At 48.1% G+C, this 16,759-nt stretch overlaps 1 protein-coding gene across 1 annotated transcript in view; it reads left to right on the top strand.

Annotated features, from left to right (window-relative positions):
- Window positions 1-2,908: 2,908 nt before the first annotated feature.
- TM7SF2 (transmembrane 7 superfamily member 2) overlaps window positions 2,909-16,759 on the top strand; it is a 74,709-nt gene continuing 60,858 nt past the window's right edge. Inside the window, exon 1 of the mRNA XM_068259993.1 lies at window positions 2,909-2,979. The gene's annotated coding sequence lies outside the window, so the exon portion shown is untranslated. The remainder of the gene's footprint in view (window positions 2,980-16,759) is intronic.

Genomic DNA, 16,759 nt, shown 5'->3' with positions numbered 1-16,759 from the left:
GGAAAACTATGCAAACTATTTATACACTTAAACAAAAAAAGAAATGTTAAGGTGCCCATTAACGGTAAAATATTTTCTTCAGATGTGATTGTTTAATCACATTTTTACGAACGAATTGTACAGAAAACCACGTCGTATGTGGAGAAAATAGACAAGAAATGATTCTATGGTCAATTGAAATACAGCATTTTTTCAATCAGAATGTTGGATTTTACAATCATATTTGAAGAGTAAATGCCCTAATCGACCCGTTTATGGGCAGAATTGATGATTAGCTTCTGATTTCTTGCGGTACACACCATACAATTTTCTGTTAGATTTTCTGTTAAGGTGCCCATACACTTACTAGATTTCCCGGCAATAGACAGCAGATTCGATCACTGTGATCGCCGGAAGGTTGGGAGTGCATCAATAGCGCCGTTCGAATGTCCGACGACCGACGCTAGCGGCAATACATAACCTGTTCCACCGGCGCGTGTCCTCGCTGTCCCTTCTCCGTGCTGGGCTCCGGCTGGCTTCACTTACTTCCTGTCGGGGGAAGTTTCAACAATACAGCGCCCTCTACTGTTTAAACTTCCCCCGACAGGAAGTAAAGTGAAGCTGGAGCCCAGAGTGGAGAAGAGACAACAACAACAACAACAAATAACATTTGTAAAGCGCTTTTCTCCCGTGGGACTCAAAGCGCATAAGCATGGCTCAGACCATCGTGGTACAGAGGAAGAAATTTTATAAATCTGGAAATGCCAGGCTAAACAGGTGGCTTTTCAGTCTGGATTTGAATAGCTCCAGGGATGGTGCTGTCTTTACTGGGTGTGGTAGGGAGTTCCAGAGAGTAGGGGCAGCATGGCAGAAGGCTCTATCTCCAGATTTTTTGAGGTGCACTCTGGGAGTGACCAAGTTTATAGAACTTGCTGATCTGAGGTTGTGAGAGGTGTGGTGCAGCTTCAGCAAGTCCTTCATGTATCCAGGGCCTAGACTGTGCAGGGATTTGAATGTCAGCAGTCCAATCTTGAAGAGTATTCTCCATTCTACTGGTAGCCAGTGCAGTGAGCGAAGGATCGGTGTAATATGACAGTGGCGAGGCTGGTTTGTTAGCAATCTGGCAGCAGAATTCTGCACTAATTGCAGTCGGCGCAGGTCCTTTTTGGGGAGGCCAACATAAAGGGCATTGCAGTAGTCCAGACGTGATGTGATGAAGGCGTGGACTAGGGTTGGAAGATCCTCTGGGGGAATCAGATGTTTAATCTTTGCAATGTTCTTCAGATGAAAGAAGGAGGATTTAACTACAGATGAAATTTGGTTTCTGAAACTCAATTCCCCATCGATTAGTACGCCAAGGCTGCGCACAAAGTTGGAGCTGTTTATGTCTGAGTTCCCAATCCTGATTGGTGTTGCTTTAGGATAGAGCTGTTTTGATGGCGGGCACTGGCTTTGGACAAACAGGACCTCAGTTTTGTCAGCATTCAGTTTCAACCAGTTATCATTCATCCATGCCTGTAGCTCAGCTAAGCAAGAGTTTATTTTTGGGGTAGTGGAGACCGGGGGACTTGCGCCGGCCGGATCAGGTAATGTATGCTGGGGGCGGCAGCAGCAGCTCCACAGATTGTGAATTGATTTCATGCTGAAATCGATTCAAAGTCTGTTTGCAGTGTAGGCAGCCAATAGATCCCTCTTTGATCAGATTAGATCACAGAGGGATCTATCTGCTGGTCGATCTGGTGGCAATTGACCAGTGTATGGCTGTCTTTAGATTTACCTGCCAGATAGATAATTTCCAACATGTTGGAAATAATTTATCTAACCATCTATCTGCCTAGCAATTAGGCATTGTTCTACTCAGCAGGAGATAAGTAGAAGACAATGCACCAAAGATAATGACCAGTCTCTACCAGTACTTTATAGAAAATAATCTAACAGAAAAATCTAAAGCTCCATCTACACGATACAATTTTTTGTGCGATTCGATCGGATCGAATTTGATTGATCGATTAAATCCGACATGTCCGATCGACACTGGCGTAGCTAAGGAGCTGTGGGTCCCGATGCAAGTTTTACATTGGGGCCCCCTAGGCACTCTATACATAACAATTAATACGGCACCAAAACCTGCCAATGGCAACTACAGTGTCAGAGGTAGAAGAAGGGGATGGGGAACAGTTTGTTAATGATTACCACTATTCAAAGTATCTAAAGAAGTGATTATTATGAGCACAGGACCAATAGAGAGCTAATACTGCAGTTGAGGGAGGGCCCCTCGGGCCCCCCGATGCAGTCGCTACCTCTGCACCCCTATTGCTACGCCCCTGCCGATCGGGATTTGATTCGATAGTGTAGTCAAATGTCATTGAAAAACAATGGCAAATCGATCACACTACCGATCGAATTGAATCCCGATTGGACATGTCGGATTCAATCGATCAAACGCATTCGATCCAATCGAATCGCACAAAAAATTGTATCCTGTAGATGGGGCTTAACAGAAAATTCTATGTCGGGAACTAGGCATTATACTTCATAGTAGCAGGATGTGACTCACAACAGCTGGGCATAGCCTTATACATTGTAACTGTTCCAAACAGACGTTTCAGGAAATGTAACAATACTATTTTTCTCAACAAACACAACACAGTGCAAGCTATAAAACCCTGTGAGGCATCTGTCATTCACACAACAAAGCTGTAACTTCACTCTGCAGCTGCACGTGTCGCTGTTGATTTTGGTTTCATGTGTTTTTCCTTCTGCATAGTATAGGAGGCGGAACCTGTAGTTTCTATAGCTACCACTCAACCAATCCTCTATAGAATACAAGCATGGTCAGAGAGTCACCAGTGTTCTTTGAGAAGAATGGGGGCGTGGCTTAGTGGTGTATTCTGTGATTGGACCAACTCTTACTGACACTATAGGAAGAGGCGAGATGGGACGATCATGATTTAAAGAGACAGGGACCTAACAGTCAGGCCACACGAGATCACCGTTCAGGTACGCCTTGTGTTGGGGGTAACGTCTAAATAGTGTTCTGATTATTATTTTCATGTAATAAAAAATACTGAAAAAAAAGATTACATTGTAAAATGTTAGCAATTGGTGTTTGTAGCTGCAGGCATTATTCTGCTATTTTGCAGCACAGCATGAAGGCAATGGGCTGGACAGTAGACGTCAGGAGCTGTCAATGACAATACATCTACATAGCAGTTTCATTGTGTTATATGATATATAAGGCAGTGCAATGAGTAATAACTAAACCAATGCATTTTGATGTTTTGGGTATATTGGGAAAGATTCAGAACTCTTTAAAGGTGTTGATTTAGGCCCCTTGGGGGGGTGGGGGGGGGGGCTTGGGGAGGGGGGGCTTTAGGCAGCGGGCATACATATATGGCCCTGTCGCCGCACTGTGGCGTAGGGTCATATGAAACCTTATTTCTGTGGTGCGTTCTCAACAGGTGTGCAACTGACTTTAAAGGGAACCTTAAATAAATGTGATATGGATGTTTCCTTTTAATCAAAACCAGTTGCCTGGCAGTCCTGCTGCTCCTTGGCTGCAGTTGTGGCTGAATCGCACACCTGAAAACAAGCATGCAACTAATCCAGTCTGTCTTCAGAGTATCTGATATGCATGCTTGTTGAGGGGCTGTGGCTAAAAGTATTAGAGACACAGGATCAGCAGGAGAGTCAGGCAACTGGTATTATTTTAAAAGTAAAAATCCATATCCTTCTCAGTTTAGGTTCCCTTTATAGGCAACTGTAACAAGAGGGATAGGAAAGCTGTCATTTATTTCCTTTTAACCACCCTGGCGTTCTGATTATATCGCCAGGGTGGCTGCGGGAGGGTTTTTTTTGAATAAAAAAAAAACTATTTCATGCAGCCAACTGAAAGTTGGCTGCATGAAAGCCCACTAGAGGGCGCTCCGGAGGCGATCTTCCGATCGCCTCCGGCGCCCAGAATAAACAAGGAAGGCCGCAATAAGCGGCCTTCCTTGTTTTGCTTATATCGTCGCCATAGCGACGAGCGGAGTGACGTCATCGACGTCAGCCGACGTCCTGACGTCAGCCGCCTCCGATCCAGCCCTTAGCGCTGGCCGGAACTTTTTGTTCCGGCTACGCTGGGCTCAGGCGGCTGGGGGGACCCTCTTTCGCCGCTGCTCGCGGCGAATCGCCGCAGAGCGGCGGCGATCAGGCAGCACACGCGGCTGGCAAAGTGCCGGCTGCGTGTGCTGCTTTTTATTTGATTAAAATCGGCCCAGCAGGGCCTGAGCGGCGACCTCCGGCGGTGTTGGACGAGCTCAGCTCGTCCAGACCGCTCAGGTGGTTAAACAATACCAGTTGCCTGGCAGTCCTTCTGATCTATTTAGCTGTCGTAATATCTGAATCACACAAGAAACATGCATGCAGATAATATTGTCAGATCTGGCAATAATGTCAGAAACACCTAATCTGCTGCATGCTTGTTCAGGGTCTATGGCTAATAGCATCAGAGGAAAAGGATCAGCAGGATGACAGGCAAGGGCGTAGGGCCCGTGGTCGCAGCGGTCGCCTTGGCGACCGGGCCCGGCTCCTGAGGAGGCGGGGGAGGGGCCCGGGGGGCCCATCTCCGTTTGGAGGGCCATGCGCCCGTTCGCGCTGGTAGGAGGGAGCCGCAGCCGCGGGGAGGGCAGCCCGACCTCTTCCTCCCTTCCTCTCCCCGGGGCCCCCCCTCAGATGCAGAGTAAGCGGCTAACGGAAGCGCTATAGGCAGAACTCACCTCCCTGCGTTCCACTCGCCGCTGATCTCCTCTCTGGCTGGCTCTGCATAGATGTTGTTACACACGCAGCTTCCGGCTAAACAGGAAGCTGCGTGTGTAAGCATCTATGCAGAGCCAGCCAGAGAGGAGATCAGCGGCGATTGGAACCAGGAAAGGAGGTGAGTTCTGCCTATAGCGCTTCCGTTAGCCGCTTACTCTGCATCTGAGGGGGGGCCCCGGGGAGAGGAAGGGAGGGAGAGGTCGGGCTGCTCTCCCCGCGGCTGCGGCCCCCCCCTCCATTATGGGGACGGGCAGCTACCTAATCTATCCTGGGGGGCACCTACCTAATCTAACCTAATCCTGGGGGGCAGCTACCTAATCTAACCTATACTGGGGGGCACCTACCTAATCTATCCTGGGGGCAGCTACCTAATCTATCCTGGGGGGCAGCTACCTAATCTAACCTAATCCTGGGGGGCAGCTACCTAATCTAACCTATACTGGGGGGCACCTACCTAATCTATCCTGGGGGGAAGCTACCTAATCTATTCTGGGGGGCAGCTACCTAATCTAACCTATACTGGGAGGCACCTACCTAATCTATCCTGGGGGCAGCTACCTAATCTATCCTGGGGGGCAGCTACCTAATCTAACCTAATCCTGGGGGGCAGCTACCTAATCTATCCTGGGGGGCAGCTACCTAATCTAACCTAATCCTGGGGGGCAGCTACCTAATCTATCCTGGGGGGCACCTACCTATTCTAACCTCATCCTGGGGGGCAGCTATCTAATCTATCCTGGGGGGCAGCTACCTAATCTATCCTGGGGGGCAGCTACCTAATCTATCCTGGGGGGAAGCTACCTAATCTATCCTGGGGGGCAGCTACCTCATCTAACCTATACTGGGGGGCACCTACCTAATCTATCCTGGGGGCAGCTACCTAATCTATCCTGGGGGGCAGCTACCTAATCTAACCTATACTGGGGGGCAGCTACCTAATCTAACCTATACTAGGGGGCACCGACCTAATCTAATTTATACTGGGGGCACCTACCTATCTAACCTATACTGGGGGCACTTACTTATCTAACCTGTATTGGGGGCACCTAGCTAGCCTATACAGGTGGCAACTAAACTGGCTACCTATATTGGAGGCACCTACCTAACTAACCTATACTGGGGGTGTGGAGATATATTGGGGTGCTGATGCTGTTAAGGATAATACAGTAATATATTTTCATTTTCCCATTTTTATATCTGCTGTGGTATGTCAAAGGTGTAGAGATGCAGGCTAGATTCATTGACTGTTCCTGTATTTGTGTGGGTGGGTCACTAGACCTACATTTGCATCTAAAGAGGTCTTCAGTGAATACGACCAGTCACCTATCACACAGGACATCCTGCTGCAATGTGAAAGCCTTAATCAATTGTCACCTGTAACCTGGGGAGATTGGAAGTGAAGGAAGTCTTTTGTTTTGTGTGTGTGCTATAGTACCCTTTTCATGTATGTGGATCTCTGGAAATCCCATTTATGTCTGAGAACGGAGACAGGAAAACGCCTTAATCAAGTTTTCACCTGGAGTTGAAAGCCTAACTTCACAATCTTTGATGTATAGTAGACTTTTACCTGGAAATGGAATATGTCTGAGATTTAATTAAAACCTAGTTCCTCCCCTCCCCAAGTAAGTTGCAGCCTCCAGGCGTAGCTCAGAGTATAAAAAGCAGAGGCAAATGCCTAGTGACCATCTGCTCTGGGAGTTAGCGCATAGCTAGAGTCGATCTCGACTTCCGGTCGAACAAGCGGCATGCTCCTGCCGACAACTTTGAGACCTTCAAGTTGGTAACGTTTTTTTTAATCCCCATTTTTATTTTACGCAAATATCCGTGTGTGTTATCTTTGTAACTTTTATCTTGTAACTATTTTTACTTTGTTTTTTGTAATCTTGTTGTATATATTAAGTTCTGCATTGTTCTATGTTTTTCTAGAATATTAAATTATTATTTAATAAGTTTGACTTCTGCCGTACTAAACTAACACTCATAGCCTAGAAGAGACTGAAGTGTAACCGTGTATAAGTTCATGCCTAATTGTACGCTTGAGCAACACTACCGTATGAAATTGTAATTGCATTGTGTGTGGGGGCGTTTGTCATACGTTGGCCTAAGCGCGCAGCTGACCCAACGTACGAACAACGCCAGTGCGAGTAGCGACAGCAGAGTGGCTAACAGTATCATTCGGAACGACTGTTAGTGGGTCTTTGCTTCACGACAGTGTAAGATTGCAACTGTGTTTGTGTGTGGGTGCGTGGCGTTCCCGTATTTGGCCTAAGCGCAAAGCTGACCCAAATACGAAAACGCGGAGTGCGCGCTGAGGACTCGACAGCAGAGTGGAAGTGTCTAGCAAACCGCTAGTGGTGGCAGTGAGAGGTGTTCTGAGGGGTCCCAGCCTTGTTTTAGCTTGACTAAGGCTGCTTCCCCTCTCAATCTGGTCAAACCCGCAGTCGGGAACCGTATACGCAGGCGTGCCGCGGGCCGGTTCCTGACATAATTGGCTGGCAGTGGTGGGATCGTTTAGTACATTAGTACGCAGTTTAGCTCGCTATTCTGAGTACTAAAGGCTGGAAGCTTGCTAGAAGCAACTAGCCTACAGAAGTCTACTCAGTGCAGAACCTATATACGTTTTTTTTTGTTCAAAGATACACACTTGGTGTTTGCTTTCCCCTCCCCCCTTTTTATTTTTTGCAACACGATGGCTCAGAAAGCATCCAGCTATGCAAGGCAAAACAAAGAGATACTACTCAACCTGTGTGAGCACAAAGGCATCGAGACGGTGAGCGGCCAGACTAAGGAGCAGTTAGTTCGTGCGCTCGAGGAGTATGATGAGGCAGAGCGAGCCCGTGCTTCAACGTCAGCGGATGCAGCTCACGACACGCCAGAGGAGGAATCGCTCCCGCCACAGAATGCGAGTGGAGACGATGTCCTGGACGATCCACCAAGCAGGGAGATGCCATCTCTGGAAGCTGATCTACAGCTACTGAACTCGGCTGATCCTGAACTGCGCCTAAAGCTGATCCTACTGCACCGACAGGCAGAGGAGGGAAGAGCTGAACGGCGACGCCAGGCCGAGAGTGAAAGACGCCAGGCCGAGAGTGAAAGACGCCAGGCCGAGAGGGACAGACTCCGGGCAGAGGAGGGAAGAGCTGAACGGCAACACCAGCTGGAGCTGGCTAAACTTCAGCAGCAGAACCGGTCTGCTGGACCCGCAGAACGCGAAGGTGAGCGAGTCCACAGAATCCCCCTGGATAAGTTCCCCGCTATGGACAAGGACTCTGACATAGACACTTTCCTACAGGGGTTTGAAAGGACTTGTCGGCAGTATGGGGTGCCCCGTGAGCAGTGGGCAAGATACCTCACACCAGGGCTGAGAGGCAAGGCCCTGGAGGCGTTTGTGAGTCTCCCCCAGGAGGAAGAAACAGACTTTGAGGCAATTAAGAAAGCCATCATTGCACGATACCACCTCACGCCAGAGGTGTATCGCAAACGTTTCAGGACAGTGCAGCGAGGTCCTAATGACAGCTACCTGGATCATGCTTGCAACCTGCGCACTGCCTTCCAGCAGTGGCTAAAAGGACTGTCAGTTAAAACCTTGGATGCCCTGCAGGAGCTGATGATAAAAGACCAGTTCCTACACACCTGTCCTGTTGAGGTCCGGCTGTTTGTGCTGGATCGAGAACCAAAGACAGTGGATGAGGCTGCGGAAATGGCCGATGCCTACACCGCCCATAGAGCACCTGAGTCCCGGAGGACTACTACGCCCAGCTGGAGAGGAGAACAGATTGCTAAACCTGTTTCACCCAGCACCCATAGGAGGCAAGCACCGCTGTCTCCTGGATTCAAGCAACCTGACACTCGGAAATGCTTTGTATGTGACAGGGTGGGTCATATCAGCACAACTTGCCCAGAGAGGAAAAGGGAGGCCCCAAAATCCAGTGAGGCCTCAAACGCCAGTGAAGTCCCAACGGCTTTGTGTGCTACCAGGAATGCCACTGGCTATGCAGAGAATCTGCAGCTTGTCACGGTTGGGGGTACAGTTGCCACTGGGCTGAGAGACACTGGAGCAGAAGTGACTCTCATACATCCCCAGCTTGTGAACCCAGAGCAGTACCTACCTGGGAAAATGATTGTTGTCAGAGGAATTGGAGGTGTCACCACAGCCATACCCACCGCCTTGGTCCACCTGGATTGGGGGGCCGGCAGTGGACTGAAAGAAGTTGGGGTAACTGACAAAATCCCCACCAACGTTTTGCTGGGTACTGACCTGGGACGGTTAGTGGCCCGGTATGAGCCTACTCCAAACCCCGTGGAGCCTGCATCCCCAGCAGAAGTTCAGGACTCTTGCAAGGTACTGTCTGATAATGCTGTGCAAGTGGGGAGTGCTGGCGAGGCCCCAGGGACTAGGGACTGTGTGCTAGGAGCCAGCCCTAGTGATTCTCCAGTGCCTAGGCCTGGAGTGGGACATGTTGATACAAAGAATGCAGAAATTGATAATGTCATTTATGACGCACGGACTATCGAGGCGATCGATGCAAGAACTGTTGATGATACTTGTGAAGTGCTGAGTAGCAATGTGTGTAATGATACCGATAATGTGGATGTTTTCTGTGATGTTCTAAATGTCAATATGTATAAGACGGATAATGTTGATATCATATGTGTTGTGCTACATAATGATGCTTGTCCTGTGAACACTCCGTCGGCTGCAGGAGTAACCAGCAATGGTCGCTGGGCTGCAGCAGGTGGACTGTCCACTGAAGGGGCAGATGGCACCAGGCCAGATCTTTCCCCTTCAGATGGTTTCAAGACCAAAGGTGATGTGGTTTACGATATGGGTAAGGTGGGCGCTCCCTCAGCTGCCGTGGTAACCCGCAGCGCTAGCGAGTCTACAGCACAGGGATTGTCCACCGAAGTGGCAAATGTTGCTGGGTCAGCCACATCCAATTCGGAACCTGGCCCTGAGGGTCCAGGAGCCTCTCCGTCTGCAGCCTTCCTGGAATGCGTGACAGGCAGCACTGAGCTCTCTGGGGCTGTTCGATTTGACAGCAGCCTGGAACAGCTCAGGGGTCTGGCCAGCAGGTCACCAGCTGGGAGGGGCGGGCTGAGAGGGTCCTGGGAAGTTATTCCCTCTGAGCTGTCCGAAGTGGAGGAGGCAGACCGGCGGATAATCGTTCCCCAAAGGGACCGAGAGATAGGTCCTGCCACTATAGAGAGAGTGCGTGTAGCGACTGTGGGAACCCTTCCCCAGCTGCAGCACTGTCTTTATGGTCGCGAATTCACGGTCGTCACTGACCCACATTCCCCTGGGTGGTTACGTCCGGTTGCCAAGGGCAACAACACATTGCAGCAACCTGACCTAGCTTTCCAGTCGTGTAGCTTGGAGCTAACTGACAGGTGGGGAACCCTCCTGAGGATGCTAAAGGGTTTCCCCACCCGGCCAGGCCGTCAATGTAGGCTTTGGCAGGATGATGCGTTAGATTCACCTGCCAGCGCCATCTGGAAGGGGAGCAATCATGGGAATGCGGACGGGCTGTCCCGTCAAGCAGAACCAACAGTGTAGGTGCTGGCAGGATGATCTGGGAAGATCGTCTGCCTTGCACCGAGTTAACGGCGGAGGTGTGGAGATATATTGGGGTGCTGATGCTGTTAAGGATAATACAGTAATATATTTTCATTTTCCCATTTTATATCTGCTGTGGTATGTCAAAGGTGTAGAGATGCAGGCTAGATTCATTGACTGTTCCTGTATTTGTGTGGGTGGGTCACTAGACCTACATTTGCATCTAAAGAGGTCTTCAGTGAATACGACCAGTCACCTATCACACAGGACATCCTGCTGCAATGTGAAAGCCTTAATCAATTGTCACCTGTAACCTGGGGAGATTGGAAGTGAAGGAAGTCTTTTGTTTTGTGTGTGTGCTATAGTACCCTTTTCATGTATGTGGATCTCTGGAAATCCCATTTATGTCTGAGAACGGAGACAGGAAAACGCCTTAATCAAGTTTTCACCTGGAGTTGAAAGCCTAACTTCACAATCTTTGATGTATAGTAGACTTTTACCTGGAAATGGAATATGTCTGAGATTTAATTAAAACCTAGTTCCTCCCCTCCCCAAGTAAGTTGCAGCCTCCAGGCGTAGCTCAGAGTATAAAAAGCAGAGGCAAATGCCTAGTGACCATCTGCTCTGGGAGTTAGCGCATAGCTAGAGTCGATCTCGACTTCCGGTCGAACAAGCGGCATGCTCCTGCCGACAACTTTGAGACCTTCAAGTTGGTAACGTTTTTTTTAATCCCCATTTTTATTTTACGCAAATATCCGTGTGTGTTATCTTTGTAACTTTTATCTTGTAACTATTTTTACTTTGTTTTTTGTAATCTTGTTGTATATATTAAGTTCTGCATTGTTCTATGTTTTTCTAGAATATTAAATTATTATTTAATAAGTTTGACTTCTGCCGTACTAAACTAACACTCATAGCCTAGAAGAGACTGAAGTGTAACCGTGTATAAGTTCATGCCTAATTGTACGCTTGAGCAACACTACCGTATGAAATTGTAATTGCATTGTGTGTGGGGGCGTTTGTCATACGTTGGCCTAAGCGCGCAGCTGACCCAACGTACGAACAACGCCAGTGCGAGTAGCGACAGCAGAGTGGCTAACAGTATCATTCGGAACGACTGTTAGTGGGTCTTTGCTTCACGACAGTGTAAGATTGCAACTGTGTTTGTGTGTGGGTGCGTGGCGTTCCCGTATTTGGCCTAAGCGCAAAGCTGACCCAAATACGAAAACGCGGAGTGCGCGCTGAGGACTCGACAGCAGAGTGGAAGTGTCTAGCAAATCGCTAGTGGTGGCAGTGAGAGGTGTTCTGAGGGGTCCCAGCCTTGTTTTAGCTTGACTAAGGCTGCTTCCCCTCTCAATCTGGTCAAACCCGCAGTCGGGAACCGTATACGCAGGCGTGCCGCGGGCCGGTTCCTGACAGGGGGCACCTACCTATCTAACCTACGCTGGGGGCAACTATTCTGGCTACCTATATTAGAGGCACCCACCTAGCTAACCTGTACTGGGGGCACCTATCTATCTAACTTATACCGGCGGCGCCTGCCTATCTCACCTATACCGGGAGCAACTATACTGGCTTACCTATGCCTGACTACCTATACTGGGGGTACCTATAGCTGGCTATAGGGATTTTGATATGTGTGTGCATCCGTCGGGTGTTGTCGGGGGAGGGGGGGCTGTTGTTGCCGGGGGGGGGGGGGGCCCACATCCAGATTCCGCATCGGGGCCCAGAGGTTTGTAGCTACGCCACTGATGACAGGCAACTGGTATTGTTTAAAAGGAAATAAATATGGCAGCCTCCATATCCCTTTCGTTATAGTTGTCCTTTGAGGGCTGGAACCCACAAGAGCGTTTTTTTGAGCATTTTGGCAGCGCTGCGATACGCTAGCGTTTTGCCAAAACGCTCAGCTGATGTTAATGGATGGGGCAACTTCCACAGGAGCGTTTGCGTTTCCCAGAAACGCAAACGCAGGACATGCAGCATTTTGGGAGCGTTAGCGCTTCAATGTAAAGTATTGAAACGCTAGCAGAAACGCTCAGCAAAACCTAAACTGAGCGGTTCTGCTAGCGTTTTGCGGTTCAGCACACTGTAACAAAATGAAAAATAATTCACAGGACCAATCAGGATAAAAACGCAAAACGCAAAACGCTAGGCACCCGCTGGGGAAAAAAATACAATGTTGCAAAACACAACCCAAAACGCGCATGAATCCGCTTGCAAACCGCTCAGACAAAACGCTAGCGGTTGCGTTTTGCGTTTGCGGTTTTCAGTGGGTTCCAGGCCTAAGGAAGAGCGGGAAGTGAAACACCATCTCATGCTTGCATAGGCAACAATAAATACATTAGCAATGTAATGGTGCCAATACACTATTAGACATTCCTCAGCAGATTCAATCACTGTGATAGAACTTGCTGAAGGCTGTTACCCCTACATGCTGCCCGATCATAATTTTGAATGTTTTCTAGCAGAAATGGACAAACACTACTGATCAGACAGGACTGTTTTTTGGTGGTCAATCGGGGGTGGGGCAGGGGCACAGTGGTATCTATGCGGGTGGTCAAGAGAAAGTGACGCGTCCTCCCTGCTAATGCTGCTCTCCCTGGGGTTCCATGCAGAGTATTAGTGCAGCAAAGCGCTCTCACACTCACCTCTCTAGTCGTCCTTCTCCCGGTGCCCGTAGTGACCCGCGGCGTTTACGCACTCACCTACTCCGCCAGTTCATGGGGTCATTGCAGGCATCTGGAGATGATGGCAGCACAGAGGAAGGAGAACGCCGGCTGGAGAGGTGAGTGGCTGAGTGCTTTGCTGCTCTTAAAGAAAACCTGTATTGAAAATTAAAAGTCAAAATAACCCTACACAAGTCATACTTACCTGCAGTGTAGTCTACTCCTCGATCTCTTTTTCCTCTCCTGTGTCCTGTTTGTCCACTGTGATCAATGGAATTCTCCGTCCTCCATTTTGAAAATGGCCATTACCCCATAACAGCTTCCTGGTCAGCACACAGTTAAACTGTAATATCGCCCACTTGAGCCATAGGGAAACATGAACACATCAGTTCTCCTCTCAGCTGTAACTGACAGCAACTGATATATAACTGGCAGCAACTGATGTATTTCAGTTCTGACAAAATGTTGTCAGAACTGGAAGTGATAATTGTCAGAAGAAAATGGTGAACTTCCGAGACGAACTGATGGCAAGGTAACTATGTAATGTTCATTTGAAGTTACCTCATGTGTTTATTTTAAATAATTTTACTCAGTACAGGTTCTCTTTAAGCTACGTACACACATGCGACAACGATCGTTCGTTGTCAACGACGAACGAACTTTTAATTGATGAAAGAACGACCTAAGTAAAGTTAGTTTTAAAAGGTGTGTAACGATCAGATCGTTAGAAGGAACGTTACATCACGTAAAAGCAACTATTGTGCCTGCGCATAAAAATGAAAAGTTCCATGGAGAAATAGTGAAATGCGCATGTCAAGCCTAGTACGAACGACCGTTTCCAACAATGTACTACTTTTGCAAACGATCGTCGTTCGAAAAAATCCACCAAGCTAGATCATTCGTTTTTAACGATCTAGCTCGTCCGTCGTTAGACTTAATGGTCGTTGGCTGCTTTTTTCGGGGAACGATCGTTTCAAACGACTATAGTCGCATTTGTGTATATTTATACTCTGCATAGGGCCCTGGGAAAGCAATATTAGCGAGGTGGACACCTGGGGGAGCAGCGGTAATTAATTTTTAATGGATTTTAATGTATTTCATGGTGGTTTTTGTGCATAGGTTTCCTGATGTGAGCTTACATACGACTTTATATGGTTTTGCATTTTATACCCAAGTTCAGGTGTGTGTCCCTCATGTGACATGGCCCCAAGGTCCCACTTTCTCTGTGGTGTCAATCACTTTTGTTATCAGGAACATGAATAAGTATCCCACTTAAAGGGATACTTAAGTGAAAATAAAAAAAATGATTTTTACTCACCTGGGGCTTCCCTCAGCCCCCTGCAGCTGTCCGGTGCCCTGGCAGCCTTGCTCCGATCCTTCTGTCCCTGCCGGTGGCTACTTCCGGGTTCGGCGACAGCCGCGGACAGGCTGGGAACGCGAGTGATTCTTCGCATTCCCAGCCACAATATATCGCCCCCTATGCTGCTATTGCCTTCTTGCCTTCTTGCCGCAATAGCAGCATAGGGGGTGATATATTGTGGCTGGGAACGCGAAGAATCACTCGTGTTCCCAGCCTGTCGGCGGCTGTCGCCGAACCCGGAAGTAGCCACCGGCGGGGACAGACGGATCGGAGCGAGGCTGCAAGGGCACCGGACAGCTGCAGGGGGCTGAGGGAAGCCTCAGGTGAGTAAAAATCATTTTTTTATTTTCACTTAAGTATCCCTTTAAGGTGCCCATAAATCTCTCGACTTGGTTGCTGAATGACCATCCGATTCGATAATTAGTATTGAATTGGATGAATATTGGTGCCGCTAAGAGCATGCTCGATCGATGATGCAACAATTTGTGGGCCAAAATTGGTCGCATATATTGATCAGACATGCTGTAAGATGTTACGCATGCGCCTGTGTATACACCGACATTCACGTGGGGCGTGTGTATGCGGTTGTGGATGGAGCCCGGAGCCTGAGGCAGACACTGTAACAGCAGCAACCTACTACGGTAACAATGCGATTGCTGGACTGCGCTCTCCACTTCCTATAACAATACAAGATTGCACATAGCGTAACTCTGTATACATTAATTCACACACCACCCGTGTTTCAGTAATCAAAAGTGCAGCACACGTGACCACACACTCCTTCTCTGATTCTGCTCACCGGATTTTCACCACCTCAGAAAACAGGTGGATCTAGCGTTTAAATATATTCCACACGGCACTTTCTCAAATCTTCATCTTTTCTTTAATGTAAAAAAGTTCCTCAATAAAAACACATAAGAACACAATAGTGTAATCCTGTTTAAAACTCAGCTGCAATGCCCGCGCACTAATGCGCACTCACGTGATAATTTCTTGGAATCATGCACATCAGAATAGCAACAGCGAGGTCTGCCCGGCACCTGGATAAATGGATGAGCGGCGTCCCCACTCCCCGTTACCCTCCGCGGCAATCCGGCTACTGTTGCAGTGCTTGAATCTCCCTCTCTGTACTCCCGATCGGTTTCAGTGTAGTAACGTCAGACGCTTGGCGCTGCACTGCAACAGTAGCCGGATTGCCGCGGAGGGTAACGGGGAGTCGGGACGCCGCTCATCCATTTATCCAGGTGCCGGGCAGACCTCGCTGTTGCTATTCTGATGTGCATGATTCCAAGAAATTATCACGTGAGTGCGCATTAGTGCGCGGGCATTGCAGCTGAGTTTTAAACAGGATTACACTATTGTGTTCTTATGTGTTTTTATTGAGGAACTTTTTTACATTAAATAAAAGATGAAGATTTGAGAAAGTGCCGTGTGGAATATATTTAAACGCTAGATCCACCTGTTTTCTGAGGTGGTGAAAATCCGGTGAGCAGAATCAGAGAAGGAGTGTGTGGTCACGTGTGCTGCACTTTTGATCACTGAAACACGGGTGGTGTGTGAATTAATGTATACAGAGTTACGCTATGTGCAATCTTGTATTGTTATAGGAAGTGGAGAGCGCAGTCCAGCAATCGCATTGTAACTACTATCTGGAAAAGTGTGACAGCGATCCCATTGAAGTGTGTGGATATTTTGTGGACAATTTTTGATTGTGATTTCAACCTTGGAGGACAGCATATATATGATCCATTGCGGACAGCGCAGCCTAGTTGCTAAATATATTACTACGGTAACAGCCACCACTATGCCAGCAGCAGTAACAGCCACTGACTAGCAGTCGCCACTATGCCAGCAGCAGTAGCTGCCACTCACCAGCAGCCGCCACTATGCCAGCAGCAGCCACTATCTTGCAGCCGTCACTAAGCCAGCAGTGCAAAAAATTTAATGATCTTCTACACCAATAACCTGCAGTGTGCAAAAAGCCTCTCACAACAGACCAAAGAAATGCTCCAAAAAATGAGGCCAGTAAGTCAAGCACCATTGTATGTATCACAAACCTATTTAATTTTAACATAATATAATACAACACATAAAAACACTTGAAATCTTATGACCTCCCCAGCTTGCATATATGAATATAGGAATATATGGATATACAGAAATAAGTGAGGCCTGGGATCAGTAATATTCTGTTGTCCTTGTAGTTCAGAAATGGACCCCACGCAGACTGAAGCCTAGGTTTCAAAAGGCAATAAATATTACAACGGTATGACCATACAGGAAAAAATGGCATTAGCTGTACCCACACTAGAAATAGGTGCTAAGACAATAGATTGTATAGTAGTGTATAGGAATTAGTTTGTTCGCTGTGCACACAATACACAAGCTGAAGCAGTATTT

This window comes from Hyperolius riggenbachi, chromosome 11 (assembly GCF_040937935.1).
Source record: "Hyperolius riggenbachi isolate aHypRig1 chromosome 11, aHypRig1.pri, whole genome shotgun sequence".
NCBI lineage: Eukaryota > Metazoa > Chordata > Amphibia > Anura > Hyperoliidae > Hyperolius > Hyperolius riggenbachi.
The sequence above is the reverse complement of the archived record's forward strand: the minus strand, read 5'-3'. Positions and strand labels throughout refer to the sequence as shown.